Source organism: Peromyscus maniculatus, chromosome 8, assembly GCF_049852395.1.
Source record: "Peromyscus maniculatus bairdii isolate BWxNUB_F1_BW_parent chromosome 8, HU_Pman_BW_mat_3.1, whole genome shotgun sequence".
NCBI classification, from domain to species: Eukaryota; Metazoa; Chordata; class Mammalia; order Rodentia; family Cricetidae; genus Peromyscus; species Peromyscus maniculatus.
The window spans coordinates 34,039,655-34,060,189 of record NC_134859.1 but is presented as its reverse complement, the minus strand read 5'-3'; the positions used below and the strand labels follow the sequence as shown (position 1 = coordinate 34,060,189).

General features: G+C 48.5%; 1 protein-coding gene across 2 annotated transcripts in view; it reads right to left on the bottom strand.

Annotated features, from left to right (window-relative positions):
* Rasgef1c (RasGEF domain family member 1C) overlaps window positions 1-15,539 on the bottom strand; it is a 67,234-nt gene extending 51,695 nt beyond the window's left edge. For both annotated transcript variants that reach the window (XM_076578253.1, XM_076578254.1), the window contains exon 1: window positions 15,452-15,539. The gene's annotated coding sequence lies outside the window, so the exon portion shown is untranslated. The remainder of the gene's footprint in view (window positions 1-15,451) is intronic.
* Window positions 15,540-20,535: the final 4,996 nt, after the last annotated feature.

The window sequence follows — 20,535 nt, the reverse complement described above, 5'->3', positions numbered from 1 at the left end:
CCCGAGAAGTGCATATCCTCTGCAGGCTGCCTGTGCTAAGTTAACGATGTGGCAGTGGGAGGAAAGCTAAGATGGCCCCAAATTCCCACCCTGGTGCACCTCGCCTCGTATTATCCCCTCTCCTTGAGTGTTGGCAGGACCTGTCAATATGATGGATGTCACTCCTGTGATTAGGTTATGTTCTCTGGCAAAGATGAAGGGAGTTTTGCAAATTGAATTAAGGTCCTTCATCAGTTGACTGAGCTAATCAAGAGGGAGATTGTCTTCCACAAACCTAACCTGATAAGGTGAACTTGGAAAGAAAGTCTAGACCAAGGCTCTCATTTTAAAGAAGCAAGCTGCCATGAATTCAGCAGCTGCAAAAAAAGTTATACCACCAGGCAAATGAGCTTGGAAGGAGAACAGGAGAACCTTGGTCTCAGATGGAACCTGGCCCCAGCCCTGGACTGGTGGGGCCATAATGGAAGGACCTAAACAAACCGTCTGAACACCTGATTCTTGCAAAATCAAATAACAGATGTGGGTTTTAACGATATTAAAGAAGAGATCACAAACTTGCAGGTGGGAAAGGTAGGGGGAGTTGGAGGGTGGGAGAGATGTACCTACAGGGTTCACATATGACGTTCTCCAAAATAAAATTGTAGAAGTAAATCAATGTGTGTTTTACATTTTAAAGGTGGCTTAATGTTTGGGTGGCCTATGTGTATTATGTCCCATAATACACATGAAACAGGATGAAAAGGAGCTAAAATAAGACAACAGAGGGCATTAAATAGAACCATAAGTACCTAATTCCTTCAGAAGATGCTAGAAAAACAAGATCAAAGGAACAAATAACTATGAAACAAATAAAAATAGATTGAAGGAGGTTGGAGAGATGGCTCAGAGGTTAAAACCATGTACTGCGCCGGCGGTGGTGGCGCATGCCTTTAATCCCAGCACTCGGGAGGCAGAGGCAGGAGGATCTCTGTGAGTTTGAGGCCAGCCTGGACTACAGAGGGAGTTCCAGGAAAGGCACAAAGCTACACAGAGAAATGCTGTCTGGAAAAACAAAACAAAATTTCCTTAAACACCAAAGTATGATCAAAAATATTCTGATAGAATAAGGACCCTCAAAATTACGAACTTGCACTGATTCAATCCATAGTGGGGAAGAGAAAACAATGAATCAGGTATCTGGTAAAGATCATGAATTCACAATATATAAAGAGCTATCAGAAAACAATAGGAAATCTTTAAGAATATGAAAAAAAATGAACTCATGGTTCATCAAAGAGGATTTACAAATACCACTAGCCATTAAGGAAATGAGAATTGAAGCCACACCAAGACATCACTACATACCTATATACCTAAAATTTAAAGGATAGATAGTATTAAATATGATAAAAAAAATATGGTACAACTGGAATTATCTTATGCTGCTAGAGGGAGAGTAACATGATTGGATTGCTTTGGAAAACAATTTGGTACTTTTTGTTAAAAATTAAAAGCAAGGGGTAGTGAGACGGGTCAGTGTGGGTACAGCGTCTGCTGTACCAATGTGAGGACCTGAGTTCAGATCCCTAGTCCTCACGTAAACACCCAGGCATGGTGTCAGGCACCTTGAATCTCAGCACTGAGAGGTGGAGATAGGGGAATGCTGGGGAGGGGGACCTTACTGGAGCTGATCTTGTCTGTTGGCAAGCTCTAGGTTCAGGGAGGGATTCTGTCTCAAAATATGAGGTGGAAAAGTGATCGAAGAAGTCACCTGATGTCAAACTCCAGACTCTTCATCTCATAGGTACATGCACTGTATGTGCATGCACACGTGTGCACACACACATGTACACACACACACACACACAAACGCTGAAGTGAATTTAGCATACAACTAAGTCATTTTTTCCATAGGCATTTATCTGAGAAAAACAAAATCCTGTGTGCACACAAAGACTGTCCGTCACAGGTTTATTTATTATCTCCCCAACCCAAATCTTCATTAGTAAGCACAATGGCTACAAAGATTAGTTTCTTATTGCTGTGGAATTAATGAACACAAATTTAATGTTTTGGAGACAAAGCAAATCCATTGTTTCTTAACCTCCTGTAGGCTAGGATTCTGGAGCATTCGCATTGGATCCTTGGCTCATGGACCCAGCAGGCTGATATTAGGAGGTCTGTTTGGTACTTAGTACTTTTGAAACTTAATTCCCAATGTAACATGCGTTGGTGTTTGGCCTGCATTCATGTCTGTGGGAGGGTATTGGATCACCTGCAACTGGAGTTACAGACAGTCGTGAGCTGCCATGGGGGTGCTGGGAATTGAACCAGGGTCCTCTGGAAGAGCAGCAAGTGCTCTTCACTGCTGAGTCATCTCTCCAACCCCAGAATTTGAGAACTTTAAAATATGTTTCCAACTATAATTTTTATGAAATTCAAATATATATCAATTATTTCTGATGAAAACAACCTTGGAACAGAGAGGTACTGTATGTCCAAAAAGACCACATTTGACTTTTTCAGTGTCTGTTTTTATGTTGGGTGATAACTTCTTAAATATATACCAGTTTAAATAAAATATATTATTAATATTCTTTTTAAAATATTTATTTAAGCCTGGGTATGGTGGCATACACCTTTAATCCCAGCACTCAGGAGGCAGAGGCAGGTGGATCTCAGAGTTCAAGGCCAGCCTGGTCTATAGAGCAAGTTCCAGAACAGCTAGAGCTCTACAGAAAAACCCTGCCTCAAAAAAAAAATAAAATAAGATATTTTTGTGTATTTGTATGGGGTGTATATACATGTTCACCTGTGTGGGTGCATGTGTGCGCATGCATAGGAAGTCAGAAGTTGATGCCTGGTGTCTTCCTTAACACTTTTTCTGTACTGAAGGAGGGCCTCTAACTTGAACCCAGGACTCCCCTCCTGGTTAAGCTGGTCCAGGTACCCAGCCTGCTCCAAGGTCCCCTTGCCGCCTCCCGAATGCTGTCACTTTAGCAGGCTCCCATGCCCACCACCATTTCTGTGGGTCCTGAGGATCAGAACTCGGGGTCTCATGCTTGCTTGACAAGAGCCTTACTCACTGAGTCATTTCCCCAGACCTCAGGTTTCCCTTTTAATTCAGCTACTAGGAAAGTTCAAGTCCCCCATGGGCTCCGCGTGCTACTTGTACTACTATTAGCTCCGTAGGTCTAACTACTGTCGAGGGGGGTGCATCGCACGGGGAATAGACAGGTGAGTAACATGACGTTCCAGGAATACAAACAACCAAATCCAGACGCACGGGATTCTCTCCAAATGCCCTCTTTCTCTTAACACATCAGTGGACAAAAAGGAAAAGAGACTTAAGAGTTATAAAAAAGCAAAGACCACACGTGGAATCTGAATCATTCCCAAAGTGAATAAATCACCTGCAAAAAGGCATGAGGGGGGCGGAGAGACTGCTCAGTGGGTAGAGTACCTGCTGTGCAAGTGTGAGCGGATCCTGAATCCCCAGAGCCCACGTAAAAGAACGGGCATAGTGGCACACGGGCGCACATCTGGGAAGTGGAGACAGGAGAATCCCTGGGAGCTTGAGCGGCAGCTAGAGGGGCACTTAGCAGTGGTTGATACAAAGAGACTCCCTTTCCAACAAGATGCAAGGCAAGGAGAACCCTCGAGGTTGTCCTCTGACCTCTGCATGCATGCCATGGTATGTGTGTGCTCATGTTCACACACAGGAAACTACTCACACATACAACACACACGCGCACACCCCAGAAAGATTTCAAAATTCATTTTGAAGTAGCTGGGGCGTGACTGCCATGGTTTGAGTGTGGTCCCCACTCCACCTCCCACAGGGGTCAGGTTTCAGAAACAAATCCCTAAGGCCATATGCGGCTGGTATTTGAAGGTGGGGCTTTTGCGAGGTCATTAGGGTTAGATGAGATTGTTAAGGTTGGGCCCCTAGGGTGGTGGTAGCGTCTCTAAAGGGAGAGGAGGGCAGACCGGAAGTTGACACAGGTGCTCTGCCTCCCGTGAGAAACCCTCCACCACTCAGTGAGGGAAGACTCTCACAGAACACCAGCCAGTGCCAACCCATGCTTGGGTTTCCCAGCCTCCAGAGCCATGAGCCAAATAAACTGTTAGTCATTATGTGCTATACCATCTGATCTTAGGTATTTCATTACAGAACTACAATATTATTAAATTGTTGCCAATATTAATAAATTATTACCACTTTCAAGAAATACATCAAGAATACTAGGGTTATGAAAATGCCGTTGCTGTGTAGCCAAAGATATATACTGGAGGCTTAAGAGGACTTGAGATGAGACCTTAGATTCTCTTTAAGAAGCTAAGTGGAGGCCAGGTGGTGGTGGAGCCCACCTTTGATCCCAGCACTGGGGAGGCAAAGGCAGGCAGATCTCTGTGAGTTCGAGGCCAGCCTGGTCTGCTAAAGAGAAGAACAACTCAGAGGAGGTAAGTGGAGGGACTCAGTAGATGGCTCAGTCAGGAAAGTGCTTGTCGCGGAGACCTGAGTTCAGATCCCCAGCATGCACATAAGACTCCTCCAGAAGCCATGATGTGTGTCTGTAACCCCAGAACTGAGGGAGCAGAGACAGGGTCGCTGGGGTTCAACAGCCAATCAGTGTGGCTGAGCTGGTGAGCTCCAGGTTCAGCAAGAGATGCTGTCTCAAGGTGAACAGTGATGAAGGCATCCACCTCAAACCCTGGCCTCTTCATGCATGTGCACACATATGCACAAGCATCCATGCACACACCACACACACACACACACACACACACACACACACACACACACACACACACACACTAGAAGGCAAGCTGGGAGCTGATATCTGTGGGAGCTGGGGGGATGGGAACAGTGTGACTTCCGTTCAGTCTATTCTCTCCATGTTTTTGAAATTTTCTGTAAGAAAAGGTTAGCCTTGAACTCACAGAGTTTTATTTAAAAAAAGAAAAAGAAAGAAAAGGTTAGGGGAAATAAGGCGGGTCTGTGACTTTCTTCCTGGAAATCTTGGCAGCCCTTGATGCTGTGTGACCTTGGCTTTGACAGGCAAACCTGCTGGCTCCTGGTCCCTGTCAGAGCCGGGAAAAGGAGGGACAGCAGGCTCCCCGTTGTTCTCTCTCCTCATTAAGGTGAGTGGCAGTCCTGCTGATCACGTTCATTATGTGAAATGTGCCTCTGTCAACGACTCCGCTCATGAAATTGGTTACGGCACAATAACCTAATTTGTTCCTCCTTCTTAGACTTGCTGTTTGCAAAACAGAAGTACATTTTCCCCGCGAACGCCGCCGAACAGCGACCCGAGGCGCTTGGCGCCCCTTCTATCACCCTGAGTGCTATACAATTTGGCTGCGCTCATTCCCAAACATCTGTTTGCAAACCACAGGCCACTGGGGACATGCAATTCTTGTCCCCAGAGCAGCTGTCACACACTCTGTCATCTCTGCCTCTTTCAGCCTTTCCCGCAATCTGCCTCGCACAAGCTCACAAGACCTCTGTGTGTGCCATTTTTTATCCTTAAGGGGCTTGTCAGAGCGGACCCACTGCCAGAAGCCCTGAGCTGGAGAAAGCCCTGGTGTGGTCTGGACACGGCCACTTCCCAAACGACCGGTGGTGGGTGCTGCCGCCAGACACTGGGGTGCTGGGAAGTTAAACCATTTGATGGCAATTTGTCACCAGTGGAGAGCAAACCCCTCTGGGGATCGACAAAGCGTGACTGACCTCTGAGGACTCGGAGCCAGCCCACGGTCCCCAACCCGTAAGCAGAGTGGTCAGGGCCTGGGAACCGAGACTCGCCTTTCCAGGCGTGTTCCCAGTCTGTTATGGCTCAGAGCCCCAGGCCCCACCTCTGGCTTCTCTACCAGCCCCTTTGGTGCACGGAGCTTGCTGGGGTTTGGCAGGGAACCCTGGGATGTCTGGTTAAGGGAGGGTACATAAATGAGCCCCCAAATACGGTGGGGCGGTGGGAAAGGACGTCCAATGTTCTATGGCACAGTGGGGTCACTCGGACGACAAGAATTAATTCAGCATGCCTCAGAGGCCAGGGAGGAAGGACCGAAAGGAATCCAGGACAAAGAAATGATCACATTGAAGAGATGGAAAGGAGAACCCCTGGCCTGATCATTGCACACTGTCTGTGCATGGCAGTAGAGTGTTGCTTCCCATTAATAAACACTAATAAGTCAGCCTACAAATAAATATTTTAAAATAAAAAAGGGGAGACAGCCCGGAGCCCCCTGCACATTTGATATACCACCTCACCCCAGCCATTCAGGACGGAGATGGTAGAGCAGCCCAGGGCTCAATGCAGTGGGTCCTGAGACCAGGGTCTTCCATGCCAGGATCTAACCACCACTCCTTCCTCCCCCAAACATATTTGGTTTGACTTGTGTTTGATTTTTGAGGACAGCTGGGGCATCATTGCCCCATATCCGCTCCCCTTAAGTTGATCCCCACAGCAACACACACACACACACACACACACACACACACACACACACACACACACACGGAACACGCTGAGTCCATGCCCAAAGCCTACTGCAAAGAGGCCCAGTGACCATGTGGCTTCATTAGCCAATGGTGTCCAAAGTGAGAACAGTCCATGGAGAGCACGGGAAAAGGGTATAGGGACTCATCTCAATATTTTATTATAGACTGAAAGTCCAAAGTGTGGACTGCTCCAAAATCCAAAGCTTTTTGAGCAAGCGGAAAATTCTACACCTGATGTCATGTGATAGGTGCAGCCAAAATGAAGGTACACTAAAAAATACTGAATAAAATGACTTTCAGGCCATGTGTGCGAGCTGTGCGAGAATTTCCTGTTTAAATTTGGATCCTTTTCTCAACATGTCTCATTATGTATACATAAATACCCCTACCCCCAAAGAAAAACCCTTAAACATAGAAACTGGTTTCGGGCATCTTGGATAAGGGACGGTCAACTCATACTCATTGAAACAATCATGTTACTATTCTCCAAGAATGTGTAGCATATGTCATGAATCACAGCAGCAAATTAGAAACCTAGGGGATTCTGGCCATTCAAGCAGTAATCGTCATTAGTCATTGTCTTAGTTAGTGTTTTTATTACCACGATGAAACACCATGGTCCAAAAGCAAGTTAGGGAGAAAAGGGTTTATTCAACTAACACTTCCACATTGCTTTTCCTCACCAGAGGAAGTCAGAACAAGAACTCAAGCAGGGCAGGGACCTGGAGGCAGAAGCTGATGCAGAGGTCGTGGAGGCGTTGGGCCTAGTGGCCTGCTCAGCCTCCTTTCTTATAAAACACCAGCCCACCAGCCCAGGGATGGCTCCACCCGCAATGGGCTGGGCCCTCCCCCATCAATCATTAATTAAGAAAATGCCTTAAAGCTGGATCTTAGGGAGGCATTTTCTCAAGTTTCCCTTTCTCAGATAACTCTAGTTTGTGTGTCAAGTTGACATAAGACTAGCCAGCACAGTTATCTATGCCCTGACCCCAGATCTAAAATATATGACATTAAAGTTTTTTTATTTTTAAATTAATTTAATTAGTTTTGTGTGTGTGTGGTATATTCCTGTGTATTCACATGTGTGCATGTGTAGAGGCCGGAAGCAGATATTGACTGTCTTCCTCTATTGTTCTTTGCCCTATTCCCTTGGAACAGGGTTTTTCAGTGAACCCGAAGCTGTCTGGCTAATGAGCTCCCCGAGATACACCTGTCTCCACCTTGAAACACTGTGGTTCCAGGCACGCCAGCCACACCTGACTGTGTTGGGGACTCAGTGCTGGGGACTTAACCCTAGGACTTCAGCTTATACAGCAAACAAGCACCCCCACCCGCCGATCCGTCTTGCCAGCCCCTATTAAAGCACCTCTTATGATTAAAAATTATATATGTTTATGGCAGGTGACATGCTATTTGATGGAGATATGACGAGACCAAGCTAGTAGTGTATTCTGTTATATGGAACTTTAAAAATTCACTTATCAAACATTTTCTCTCAGGATTAGGCATCCCTAAACACTACATTGTACAGCTGGTTTTTATATCTTACAAAAATGGTGTCATCCTCTAGATTACAGTACTTTTTAATCTAACACGATGCAGGCACAATTACATGGCTTCCAGTTGTTGCCATGGAAAGTCAGGTGTCTCCCACGGGGGCAGGACTACTGCTTTGTGAGTATATACAGCAAGGGCCAATTACACCAAGTGATTTCACAAACTGGCTATAGAAATCCACACCCCTACCCAAAGACACTAAGGGTCTCTGTCCTTACGAGAAACACATTCTCGCTGGTGTTTGAATTGCCAGATGTACTGATTTTCACTGACAGAATGAAGGTCTGATGGAATTTCCTTCTTAAATATTTGGTAGAATTCACCGGAGAAGGCTCCTGGGCCTGACATTTTCTGTTTCTTTAATTAAAATAGTGTTGTGCAGATTTTCTCTTTCTTATGTTATTTTTGATAAACTGCAACTTTCAAAATATTTGTCTCTCATTCATAAAGGATCAAAGTCTTAGTATACTTCTAAAAAGTCCTTGTTATCCTTTACTGGTGTGTGTGTGTGTGTGTGTGTGTGTGTTTGTGTGTGTGTGTGTGTGTGTGTGTGTGTGATTTGCAATGATATTCCCCATTTTCATCTTGATATTGGTGACCTCTCCCCCCCCCCTCTCTCTCTCTCCTAGGTCAGTCTTGCTAGGAGTTGACTGACTTTATTAACCTTTCCCAAAGAGAATTTCTCTACCATTTGTGTCCCCCTTTATACATGTCCAGTCTCATAAGATAATGCTCACAAGGACCTGGTACCCTGCATAGTGCATAACAGGTACTCAAAAAGCACTCTACTGCAAAGCAACATTTAACTGTAAACACTCCCAAGTATCGCTTAGGTTTCCTAAGACCCAACATCAACACCAAACATACAGCCAGATGCTGTTGGCTGGAGGCTGACACTGATTGAGTTCTCTCCAAATCTATAATGGAAGGACAAAGTCATTCTCTCTGTGGCCAGCCCCACACCGATATCCCGTCAACCCTCCTCAATCTCTCTGGAACCACGGTGCCTTTCCTAGAGTCTCAACCTAACTGTGACATAAGGAGGAGTTTACCTTAAATTCGCGGGAGTACCTTTGCTTGGAAATGCACGCCCCTGTGAATTACTAACAAGTGCTGGGTGCAGGGGAGTGAGTGATGATCCTGAGACAGCAGAAGAGAGACTGTGACAGAGTCATGGGTGCCGGTCAGAGCAGTGGTGGCTTCAGGTGGTGGACACAGAGTGGACAGGAAGGTGTCTGAGAAGCCTTAGCATAGTTACTTCCTTTGTTCTTATACCCTTCCCCAATCCTTTTAGGGAGTTTACATACCCTCACTGCTGTTTGGCATTCTAAATCCAAAATAGAAGCCCCATTTACATGGTTACCATGCTGACAATCTTTCGTCAGATTTCTACCCTAGAACACCTGATGCCCTGTGCAATGGCCCACAGATGCACCAACACACACCAAGTGTGGCTGGAGCTAATGCTTCCAAGGCGAAGGATTAAAAAGGATGACGAAGACCTCTGTCCCCATTATTGGTGAAATTATTATGGCCACTCCACGTAGTTAAAAGGAAGATTTATTTAGTGGGTAACTTACAAAAAAGGGAAAGGTAGGTTGTGGGGTCTGGCTCTCCAGCATCACCCCATCCTCCTTCTCTTCCCTGTAAAGGCCCCTTGGGACTAGAGGGGTCTGGATGGAGCTCTGAGGAGGCAGCTTTACGTTATCTTTAGGAACAGCTTTGAATAAGCCTGATTCCTTCGTGCTAACGCATGCCTCTTGAATGTTGGCTTGCAAGTGGCGGACTTATTCCAGCAACACTCTCAACTGGTTCAGTAGAAACACTGAGCAGTGAGACCCAGCAACGATTCCCCACCGTTTTAAAAACTGGTAAATTTAGACAGAGTACACCATTCTTTATGATGTTTCCCCAAGTAGCAAGGTTGGTGACATCTCCAAGTCCCCATAACAACATCTTATCCGGTTTAAGAAAGGAATTCAAGTGCTTTACAATCAGCCGATCAACCCTTCAAGAATCAGGGGCAGAGAGAAAACAAAACCAAGAAACACTAGTCACAAGCTCTTCTTAAAGATCCTGTCAGAAACTAAGCAAGGGATGGCAGGAGACCTTCTAGCAAAAATAGACACTAGCAACCTGAAATCCACCACCACGGTGGCCTATCTCTACAGCACCCAGCCAGCATCCCTCTCTTGTGAGCCATGCCCTGGAGAGTAGATGGGAGCTTTCACTTGGCTCAAACTGGTGAACTACACCAAAGGTGACGGACAATCGTGTCCATGGTGATGTCAGCGCTTTGCCAAGCTGTGTTTTGCTCAGTTCCGATGCTGCCCTGTAGTCTTTCCTCACTAGCTTAGTGGAGTAAGCAGTCACGGGAAAGACTCCCCCATGACAAGGAACTGGAGGGGGTCCCTGGGAACTGTGGGTGACCACTGAAGGTTGATGGTGTGCTACAGAGTCTATGCGTTGATGTCATCCCCCAATGCAGCAGTGTTAAAAGGAAAGGGGTAATGAGAGGTGATAGGCCACAGGGGCTCCATTTCAGCCAGCACCCGCTCTGAGCCAGCCCCGAGTGATAATGGGCGTGTGCCTTAATCCACTCACTGTTACACTAGCAATCGCTAGTATAACACAGTAGTCGCTAACCAATACAACCATATTAAAGCAGAATGCACCCTGCTCACATGGAGTTGGTTTCAGGAATGCAGGGATGGCTGAGGGCTTTATTTATTTACCTCACTTTCATCCCAGACCAGACATTTGGGAATACCTTAATATGGCTCACTGTCCCAACTGTGCCAAGGAGAAGGTACATATGCTTCAATAAAAACAGAACATTTCCAATAGAATTGGAATGAACAAATGATACTCCATGACACAGTGTCAGTGTGTCCCCCAAAGATCATGTGTCAGAAACTTTACCCTCAATACTACAGTGTATAGAGGTAGGAACCAGGGGCTGAGCATGGTGGCACACCTCTTTAATCCCAGGATGTGGGAGGCAGAGGCAGGTGAATCTCTGAGTTTGAGAACAACTTGGTCTACATATTGAGTTCCAGGCCAGCCAGGGATACAAAGTGAGACCCTAAATTTAAACAAAAATGAGGTAGGAGACCCAATAAAAAGCCATGGGTGTTCTCAGGTCTTACAAATGAGTTGTCATTTTTCTAGGATGGGTTAGCGGGTCATTGGAAAAGTCAGTCTCTCTCTCTCTCTCTCTCTCTCTCTCTCTCTCTCTCTCTCTCTCTCTCTCTCTCTCTCTCTCTCCCTCCCTCCCTCCCCCTCCCTCTCATCTTTCCTCCTTCTGCTATGGGATGACCAGGCACAATGGCCCTCAAAGATGTAGTCCCTTAATTGAGGACGTCCCAGCCTTCAGATCATGAACCAAAAACAGCCACTGTTTACAGACCACTCAGTGTTTGGTATTCTGTTACAGAAGCAGAAAAGGGACTAAGACATTCCCTTCATATTTCCATCCCTGCCTCCTCTAAAGTCTGCGTCTTTGCTAGCTTTGGAACAAGGTAAAGATGCCCACTGCATCCAATATTTAATGCTGAACCAGAGGGATTGATTTATTTCTTGATTATGTGTCTGTATGCGTATATGCCACATGCGTCCAGGTGCTCACAGAAGTCAGATGAGGGCATTGGATCCCCTGGAACTAGAATTACAGGTGGTTGTGAGCCACCTGCTGTGGCAGCTGGGAACTGAACTTGGGTCCTCTGGAAGAATGGAGGTGCTCTTAACCGCTGAGCCATCTCTCCAGCTCCAATTAGCTAACTTAATTGGATGAAAGTAATAAATTCCTAAAAGTTAGTAAAGACAAGTAATACTGTTGAGTTTGTAGATGACAGAATACCCAAGCTGTCTACAAAACTATCACAAAACAAATAAATCAAATATGGTAGAAAAACACAGCATGTGCGGGGATAATAACCATTTAGGGAGATACAATGGAAGGAAGAGATATTTACAACGACAACAAGCCGGGTCAAGTTCTCCTGAGTAGAGAAATGTGAAAACCTTGTACAAGGGCAGCTTCACCTGTGGAAGTGACCTTGAAACAGAAAAACATCTGTGATTCTTACGGCTGCATAAAGACATCCATTCCAGAAGCTGAGATAGAAATTCAGTGGAGAAAAAAATGAAGTTGGTGAAGTGTTTACCTCCCGAGCACAAGGACTCAAGGGTGATCCTTGGAAAGCTCGTTGTTTTGTTTGTTTTTTTAAACCAAGGTTGATGGCTTGTGCTTTTAATCCCAGTACTAGGGAGGCGGGGACAGGGCAGCTCCTTGGGCTCTATGGCCAGATAGCCCAGCTTAGTTGGCAAGCTCCAGGCCTGTCTCAAGAACAAGCAGATGGAGGGCTCCTGAGGAATAACACCTGAGGCTGTCCTTTGGCTTCCACACTCCCCGACACACATGCACCTGCACACAGGAACATGTACACATGTGTGAACACACAAATATGATCCAAATCCAAATATCATCAACACGATGGAATAGCTAGACAACCTTTGGAATAGAAAGTGACAGCAATTAGCCCAGAAGGCACAGAAACACAGTGAGGAGAGACTTTTCTTCAACGGCTCTCCCTGTGCCATGCTCCTGCGCACAATTTTTCTTCCCTTTAAATGAAGAAAAATAAAACAAATACTTTAATTAGTTAATTAATTAAGACAAAACAGGCTCGCAGATGCCTGTAACTCTAGCTTCAAGGGATCCCACACCCTCTTTTGGCCTCCATATATGCACATCCACAAACAGACACATGCACACAACACACACATATAAAACAAATCTTTTAAAAAGACTGAGGGGAAAAAGGGAAATCAAAAGCCTGGAATAAAAATCAAAGGTCCACCCACAGAACACAAATTGAAGAAACTAGGGGACAGCCACACAGTGGAGTGGGGTGTAGTAGTAAAAAACAACCGGGAAGGTCTCCACAGACTGGCGAGAGCTGACTTTTAGAAGGAATTTTTATCACAATACAAAGGGGATGTAATAGACGCTAATATAATGTATAAATGGCTTGTTTGGTAAAAAAAGAAACATAGACAGATAATCTAGGGACCGTTTAAAATGGTTACCTCTGATGAGGAACAGGGACAAAGACACTATACCTCTAAATAACTTATAAATATAGCATGTGTATACCTTTGAGCCATAAAAATATTGTACAGTTTCAAAAATAAAATTGTATCATGAAGACCAAGGATGCGCAAAACCAGGCTGAATGCAACCAGAAACCCACAAGTCTGAATGCAATCAGACTGAAGACAATGCTCAGAGCTCCGGGTGCATACCCAGGGGCATCTGAAACTTAGTAGTAGTTTTGGGTTGGTAGTGCTTTACACATTTAATTCTGAAACAAACTCTGTATGTGTTCTAGGATTTAGCAAATGATCAAATATAGTGATGATTTGGGAATCAGGTTCTCACTGTGAGAAATGAGACAGAAATATTAATTTCTAGTTTGTTTTTAAAGACGTTTTGGTTGGGGCCACCTGACAACGTCTAGGCTCAGTGACCCCAGGGTGGCCATGGGCACACCTAACCTAGACGGTGGCTTCTAGGCCCCTCAATTCCCAAAGGATCAAGGGGCTCTTTGGGAAACGGCCGACTCTAGGTTTGGTCTAAGTGCAAATGTGGGTGCTGGACCAGAACACTAAGACACCTGAGGACAATTGAGAAGGTCTCCGGCAGGCCTCGCCCAAACACTCAGCATCTCATTGGACCTCTGCAACCCCGCCCACAGTCGTGCGCCCCCTACTGGACAGGAGTGGGGCAGCACTTGAACGAAAAAAAACGAGGTTCCCTTTCCACCTGAGCTCACTCACTATGAGGCTCCTGCCCTCTTCCCGGCTCTGGTTTTCCCAGGACAACGGCCTTTGAGTGGCTGCTACACCACCAGGGGTGGACTGCACAGCCCGGGCCTCTCACACATCTCAACCCCTCTGATCCCCCAGTCCAGTCTGCGTTCTCTCTGCCTGGCTGCTCCAGCCCTGCTTTCTTTCTAACCCTGCACACCTTTCCAACCACCATTAAGCTTCTCCTTCACTATTCAGACTCCAACCATCGGGAGGCTGCCCACTGCACCCAGAACATCCAAGGCCTCGTTCCTCTCTCTGACTTACCTGGTTCCAAGCCCTTCCCCTCCCTCGCCTGTACTTGCCCGAGGGATGTCGCACCTCTTCAGCCCATGGGTTGACTTCTCCAAGGGCTCCACTCTTCATTTACAGCACAGGGGTCTCTAGCCAGGGACAGACACCTTCTCTGGCCAGGCCCAGGCTCTACCTCCCTACCGTCTCTCTCCAGCCCATTACCCCGTGTGATTGTCTTCTAGAAACGATCTTCTGAGCCGGCCTCGGGCTTTCCCTTGGTAGCTAACTATGCTGTGGTATGTCCCTCTCACACCAGCGTGGGGGCTGGGCTCAGGGCAGGAGCTGGCAGCACACAGTAGGTGTCAGGGAACCCAGCATCCTCAGGGCACCTGGCAAGGTGGCTGAAGTCCTGGAGTAGGAGCCTGGGACCTCACCTCTGTCACTTCATGGCCCGAGACAGAACACATGAGTCGGTTTGCTCGACTCTGAAGTGGAACCAAGGCTCTGTCCATCAGGTGGGTCTTCCCAGGACCCTTTTTGGACTCTCTTACCTGTTCTACAGCCTCAAGAGGCAGTCAGTTGGGGTGCAGGGGACCTCACCACCTCACCACCTAACCTGCTGAGTAGACAGCAGGGTTGAAAGCACCCACTTCTCTCCAGGGCTTCTCTGTCTCCATCCTTGAGCCTGCCCCCTGCCATTGCCCGAGGGACACACCCGGAGCCCCAGCAGAGGCCACTGCCCTGCAGCCCCTCCGATGGGCACTATGGTCCTCTGATTCCCACATGGCCAAGGACCATCGCATCCTTCCCACGCACATCGCAGGTCAATCCTTGCTGTGCCCGTTTCATAGCTAGGGAAACTGAGGCCCATGTGGGTGGAGATTCCTGGCCCAGGCTGGCATTTTCTGCCACTAGCAGGTGCAGGGAGGTGGCCTCCCATCAGCGGCTCGGGGGGCGTGCCCTTCGCTGGGCCCCGGGCCTCCAGCCGATGCTGGGCATCTCCACCCCGGGACCTCACGCCCGTCCCGCGCCCTCAGGAGGTGGAGGGGGAGGCTCCCGCGTCGCTCACCCCCCCCCACCGCCGTCCACCTCCCCGCCACGCGCGCCGCGGCTCCGGCCACGCGCGCGCACTGTCACCCGCGCACACCTTGCCCCGGGTCAGCCCTGCGCGTGCCCGCCCGCCCGCCCGCGGCCCGCTCCTCCGTCCCCGCCCACGCCGCCGCCTCGCCCCACGCGCGGACCTCGCCGCGCCCCGCACGCCCTTGCCCGGAGCGCAGGTGTCCCGCGCCACCGCGCGTCACTCACCGGCTCCCGGCGCTCCGGCAGCCCGGGCCCGGCCCATCGGCAGCGCCCGCCGCGCCCGCCGCAGCCGCCGCACCGTGAACCGGGCGCTGCCCGCCCGCCCGCAGCCCGCCGCGATCCCGCGCGCAGCCCGCCCGTGCGCCTGGCGGCCTGGCCGGAGCCGTGCGGAGCCCCCTCGCGGCCGCACGGGGAAGCGCGGGTGGAGCCGCCCGAGTCCGCGCTGCGCGGCGCTTGCCCGCTGCCCTCCCAGTCGGCTGGCATGCCGCCTTGCCCATCAAGCCTCTCTTCTGCTCCCGGCTCTCCGGATCCTGGCCAAATGTCCAGGCCTGTGCTTGGGATCCTCCAGTGTGGTTCGCCTCCCGCGGACTAAAACTGCCCCTATGGTGCCCTCCCGAGCCTGCTCCCTGAGGTCTCTGCACTCAAACTGCCCCCTGGACAGAGCTCTTCGCTTGACTAGCTTCTGGTATCCTGAAATCCAGGTCGCACTTGTCCCAAGGCTGAGTCCTGGCCTCTCCTACAATGGCCACTGAACTTTGGGTGGTCTATGTCCTCGAGTCCTGTTGGCACAGGGTGGGTATCAAAGGGGTGGTGAGGACTGCAGTCACCTTTCTCCTTACAGTGAGGGACATCGCAGAGAATCAGCCATGTTTCACGGCTCTGGAGGGTCTGCTGTGCTAGAAAGATAAGCGGTGTGGAGGGGGTGTGTCACGATTTCAAGTGAAAAGAAGGCGCCTACGCGGGACCCAGTGACCTTCTGCCCTGGCTCCATCCAGGTGTGTCTCACTGTAGAGGTCAGGGCGTCTGTCTTCCGCTTCAGTGGGTCCTGCCTAATGAACTGTGGCAGAAACCCAACCCAATTCACTCAAGCAAAGAGTTTATTGGCTGGTAAAACATAATGAAAAAGATCAAGCTATGTTGATTTCTGGAGTAGTTAAATTAGGGACTTTGGATCTTCTGTGGGGAGAGTTGCTAGGAGCCAAGGTGGAAGGGGGCAGGGCTGAAGTAGCCTCCTGATCGGTGAAGAGCTGGACCTTGTTCTTGGATGTGGCCCTAGGGACAAGTTCAGGCCCAGCTCTGCCTAAAGCACTCCAGGGAGAGATGATGGTGTGTCCCCAGCTGTACTGGCCTTGGCTCCTAAGAAGCCCCCTTGCCATGGTTTTCCAGATGGCATCTCCCATTCACAGGGCCTGCACCACAAAAGTTCTCCCATAGGGTCGTCACTGAGAGGGGACAGAGGGAGAGGCAGGAGCCAGTGAGGCAGGGGCATGCAGAGGACAGCTGAGGAGTACAGACCCTCAACAGGTTCAGGGAACGGGGCCCATCCAAGGAAGGGATGTTTCCAAGAGAAAAGCCACAGGGCTTGCTGATCCAGGGCAGGGGAACATGAGTTGGGGCTTCCATGTTGGTGGGGAGTGTGGGGGGGGAAGTTTCCCAGGGGTGGGTGTTGGGTAGGTGGCGGTTGTGAGGTTTGTCAAGGAGCCCTTTCCTAACAGGTGATGAGACTGTGCGACCAAGGAAGATCTTGAGGAATCCCTAGAGGTGGCTGAACTAGTGGGTGCAGTCTGGGGTGGGATGCTGGGGATAAAAGGAGACCCCCGGGTTTCAGTGTCTGCAGACACCCTGTGTGGTCTCAGCAGCAGGTCTGTCTCAGCCTTGGCACAGATGCATCAGGTGACTCAGGAAAGAGGCTGACAACCCACAAGGTGGCCAGGCAGGATCACCAATAGAGGACAAGAACAGGCAGGACAGAACTTTGGGCTCCAGCCAAGGCGTTTTATTAGCAGAGCCCATAAACTGTCCATTCTCAGGTCTCGTGAAAGCCCTCCCAAGTTACTACAAGGGCAGAGCACTAGGAGAAAGTCACCCTACAGTCAGCCACAAGGAGGGGTGTGTGTGTGTGTGTGTGTGTGTGTGTGTGTGTGTGTGTGTGTGTGTATCACAGTCTCACTGTGTACAGACCAGGATCCTACCTTTCCACAGAGTCTGTGTGAAAACTGGTGAGGGGGAGGAAGAGAGAATGCCAGTATGTGTATATATGAGCAGTATGAGCATGCACAAGGTAAGAGTATGCAGTATGTGTGGTTCATGGTAGTGTTCTATACATGCATGCAAAATATATGTGTGTGATATGTATGCAGTATGTGGTGCATTTGCATGTACATGATATACGTGGCCAGTTGTGGCATGTGTGGCATTGGGTGCATGTGTGTGTGAAATGCATGTAGAATAAGTGTGGGTCTGGGTGTAGGTGTAGCGGGTTCCCAGCACCATGATGAGGCTGGCCCAGAAATGAAGCATGATATCACAGATAGGACTCCTGGTAATGGAACCTGAGATAAGGCTGAAGGTTGCTGAGGTGGATGGAGATTCCAGGGAGCCAGGGCTGGAGCAGGGAAGGAGGGGCAGCTCACAAAGGATGCATTGTGAGGACGGTGACCGTTCCAGCCAGCCAAAGCCTGCCTTCCTGGAGACTCTGTGGTGACTGTGCTGAATGCACATGGTGCAGATGACAGAGGATAACACCTGCCTGCTACAAAATACCTATTGGAACACAGACTCTTGTGGGTCCTACATTAAGCCCAGAGGTCACCTCCCTCCTCCACCACACAAAACCACAGGCAGCACCTTTTCCAGTTTGCACAAAAGCCTGAGGTTGACCTGAAGGGTCAGAGCAGTTTCTGTGTCCCTGTTGGGCCATGGCTATTTGCACATCTATGGTTATAAGTAGAAACAGAAGCAGAGTCCTATGACCTCTGAGTCCTAGACACTGGCCCCCATCTTTCACATGGCAGAAGTCCGGCCTCTTGTGGTGAGCAAGGTTGACTACCGTTTAGTATGATCTGACTAGGAAATGTTCCCCACTGGGTCACACTCTCGGTCCCCAGCTTCCGGGGCTAGTTTGGAGGCTGTGGCATCTGAGGAGGTAGGACCCAGCAGGAGGACATTCTTTTGCAGGTTACTGTAGGGCCAGAGTCTGGTCCTCTCCCTCTGTCTGCTGTGAGGGGAAGTTCCTCATCACAGACTCCTGCCACAATGACATTCTGTCCAAGGACATGGGACAAAATGACTCTGGCCTGAGCCTTTAGAAACCATGAACTGAAAATAAGTAATCGATTCCCTATGATTGTTGTCTGGTACTTGTTCATGACAATGAGAACATGGACGAAGAAAAGTGTTGCTGAACCTGATGATGTGGTCTTTAGACCTTCGGAAGCGGTTGTGGGAGAAATCGGAAGACTTTGAAAAAGCAGACTAGAGGAGTTCTAAAGCGTTGCTCGTCTTAACGGGGAATTTTGTTGGGAACTCGGGAGAGCAGAACTCCAGCAGGACCGCAGACAGTGAAGACCACCGAGGCTTCGGGCAGGCACAAGCACCGTGCTGGGAACTGGACCCGGGCTGCTCATGTCGCAGTCCACCAAAGAACTTCTATATTTCTACATCCTGAGACTATGGGAGACAGAGTTTAAAGGTAGCAAAACTAATCTCTAATCCCCCCTCCCCCCCCCCCCCCCCCCGCCCCGTCTCTCCCTCCCTCCTTCTCCCTTTCTTTTTTCCCTTTTTTCTTTTGGAGATGCCAAGGACTAAACCCAAGGCCTTGTGTATGTTAAATAAGTACCCTGACACTGAAATGTATCCACAATCCTTTTTCCCCATTAAAAAAAAAAATGGGTCTCACTAAGTTGCCCAGACTGACCTTGAACTTGTTTGGTAGTCCAGGAAAATCTTAAAGTCACAATCCTCCTGCCTCAGCTTCCTGAGTAGCTGTGGAACCAGGTCTGGCACTCCAGAGGAAATGTGAACACAACACATGGGCAGACTGTGGCTTGGTTATTACCAGCTGCTTTCAGCCAGACTTATGAGAATCAGGAGTAAAACAAGATTTTAGAATATGCAGCCTAGCTGGGCATGATGGCGCACACCTTTAATCCTAGTATTTGGGAGGCAGACAGATCTCTGTGAGTTCGAGGCTTGTCTGGTCTGCAGGGTGAGTTCCAGGACAGCCAGGACTGTTATACTGAGAAACCTTGTTTCACCACCACCCCCGAAAAAAAAGGAAAATGTGAAGTGTAAACAGAGGTGGAGTTTTTCTATCCCTACTGCCCGGTCCCAAATAAACACACAAAAGCTTATATTAATTACAAAATGCTCGGCAAGTAGCTCAGGCTTATTATTAACTAGCTCTTACTTTTAAATTAACTCATTTCTATTAATCTATAATTAATAATAATTATTATAGTTTATAATCTATTAATCATGTGGCCCGTGACTTTACCTGTCCTCTGGCATCTTGCTTCTTGGGTGGCTAGAGAGTCTCTCCAGACTCCACCCTTCTTCATCCCAGTCCTCAGTTTGATTGTCCCGCCTACTTTTATCCTGCCTTGCTATAGGCCCAACAGCTTTGTCATTAACCAATGAGAGTAATTCATATTCACAGCATACAGAACGATCATCCCACAGCAGTGAAGTCTGGCCACGGAAAGAAGGGTGTTTGAAGACAAGGAGAGTGTGAGTGTTAAAGAGATTGGTGTCATTAAAAAAAAAAATCCAAGTGCTTGCACCTTGAAGGCTATGGCAGAGGCACAATCTACTCCCCCAAATGCCCCCATCTGTCTGTCTGTCCACCTGTCTGTCTGTCTGTCTGCCATGAGGTGACCATGCTCCTGCCACTATAATGTTCTTCCAGTGCTGCGGGCCGCAGGAATATCATAAGAACTCAGCTGGTTATGACAAAGTCACTACCTGGAGGAATCGGGGAATTCCTCCAGAGGAAGCCAAATCCCAAGGAGTTTTTGGTGTTACTTGGCTTGTTATATATCAGCTGTATTCTGTTATGAAAATCATGTGTGCCTTCATAGTTTTCCCAATTGACTTTTCCCTAAGAAGGGCTAACAGTGTGGACTGATCACTCTCTGGACATACACATTCCAGGTATTTGGAGAACTGCCTTAGGAAAGGTTTTCTCTGGAATCAGATTCTCCCTTGGCCACTTTCAAGGACTAGCAGTAATAACAGTCCACATGCAACTCTCCTGATTTAAGATAAATTCCATAAGGAGACACCGCCTAGGTCAGGTGGACGTTAAGTAA